We start from the raw sequence: 2,254 nt of genomic DNA on the forward strand, positions 1-2,254 counted from the left end.
TAGCAGTAGTACTGTCAGTAGTAGCAGCCACAAGTAGTCACAGTTGCAGCTACAAATAGTCGCAGTCTCAGTTCCAAACAGTCATATTAGTAGTCGCAAGTAGTCACAGTCACTGTGTTAAGTTGCAGTTACAGTTGTGTTAATCTCAGGCACAGAAGTAAGTAACTTTAGTCAAAGTCGTAAGTAGGTGCAGACGCAAGTGGTTAGTGCAGTCAAAATTGAATGCAGACACAAACGCAGTTCCAAGTAGTAATAATTGCAGTCCCAAGTAGTTGGAGTCTAGGTCGCAAGTAGTCGGAGTTGCAGTTGGTTACAGTTCCAAGTAGTCATAATTGCAGTCAAAAGTAGTTAGAGTAAAGGTCGCAAGTAGTCGGAGTTGCAAAGCTCTTTTTATTTAGTTAAAAAAATTTAACATCAGTAGTAGTAGAATTGATAATAGTAGGCCTACTAGCCTTGAGAGTTTCAACTTAACGCCCTCGGCCTTACTGAGGTGTTGCTGATGGACCCTTTTGAAAACCAGCAGTGCCTTTTGGTTTAGTTTTATAGCAACAAATATTTATCTAGGAAGTTTTTGCCTTAAACTCTATTCCAATCCTAAGATATCCAGCCTTTACCAGTTACCACATAAAAAAAGCTGAGTGCCAGAGATTTGTGTTAATACTCAGGCAAGTTTTTGCGCTACCAATCAATCAGTGAGGGGTTTAAACGGGTGGTAGTCCCCTTCATGCACTGAATAGGCCTGGGCATGGTCTGAAAAATGTTCAGAAAATAGAAAAACATTTTTTTTAAATGAAAGTATGGAGCAAGAGAAATTATTCGGTACTGTTGCGCTTAATGGAACACACGAAATAAGTCAAGTTTGGTTAATGCTAATCAAAATAAATAAAATAGGATAAATATATAATAGTTTAAAAACAAATTTGGGCTATATATTTGCACATTAGGGGCGGGGGTGAGGGGTAAAGCACAGCGTATATTAAATACGTAACCTAACCGAAATTAGGTACCTCCCCCCCCCAACCCCTCCCCCCCCAAAAAAAACAGTTTAAATATTGTAAATTCAATGAAAAACACCGCTCTTCGATCAATTTAGATATCAATTACCCGCTTTACGGGTCTCCATTACTGCATATATATATGGGGGGCACCCCCTTCCTCAACCCTAAATTCTTCGGCTAAAGTATTATGTTTGATGTAAACGCCACTTGTTTTGGTGCAGTCGTTCTTAATTATGCCGGACAAAAGTCAAACTTTACTGCCAAGAGTAGGGGGCTAAGGAGGGGGCAGCCTCCTATCGTGCACAATATAATCTGTTTGTTTTAAGTTTTTATGCTGTTCTTTACTTTCATCTGAAAAAGTTTTTTTTTTCATTTAATAAATGCCTTAGCCTGGTCAATTAATTGGAAAGTACTTATTGTTTTCTCTTTTATAATTATCTAAAAATAAGCGAAGAATAGGAGAATATGTGAAATGACTAAGTAAAGCATGTGGAATAGTTCTTAACAATATAATGAATTGGCTGGGATGCACTTAAAGGGAAGATAACCCCCCAGTAATTTGGAGAAAAATCATTATATAGCCCATGTCCCTTGACAATCTGGATATGGACCTCCCTTGCTCCCCCAATAAAAATGTTGGTGCTACGACCCTGATTGGAGGGAATCTACTCCTTTCGTATCGTGTCTAAACTTGAAGGCGTCGCATATCGTTTATCGATAACTGAAGTCCCTCAAATCGAATTAGAAAGCATATTATTGAAGGTCAGTAGCATCCAACACTTTAAAGGAGCACTTGCTTGTCAGCTCAGTGCTATCAATTCAGTATCCAAACCTTATAAACTAGGGCTCTGTCATGCTTGCACCAGAGACTGGATCTCAGCCCATAGTTGCCGAGATTTTTAAAAACGGGCTTTAGAGCAACTCTTAAGCGACAGGTGTTTTACAAGTGATGTTGTTTTTAAATATCATTTGCAATTTAAATTCAAGGGAAGAGTAGTTTTTCATCATGAGATAAAATGTTGGAAAATGTTTATTGTCAAGATAGATAATCATCTCCAATGTCATATTCAAGCGAGGGGCTAGTGAGTTTGACCCCCCCCCCCAAATGTTACAAATGCACAAAAATACATTTTTAAAAACCCACCTCACCGAAAAAATAAACCCTGTAAAAAAAAAAAAAAATCTGGATACGAATCGGACCATCCCGCTCACCTGACTCCAGTAAATGCCCCAATTTCTCTTCTAATAACTCTCAA

The sequence above is a fragment of the Artemia sp. Qi Xiang Cuo genome, chromosome 18, assembly GCF_049724085.1.
Source record: "Artemia sp. Qi Xiang Cuo chromosome 18, ASM4972408v1, whole genome shotgun sequence".
NCBI classification, from domain to species: Eukaryota; Metazoa; Arthropoda; class Branchiopoda; order Anostraca; family Artemiidae; genus Artemia; species Artemia sp. Qi Xiang Cuo.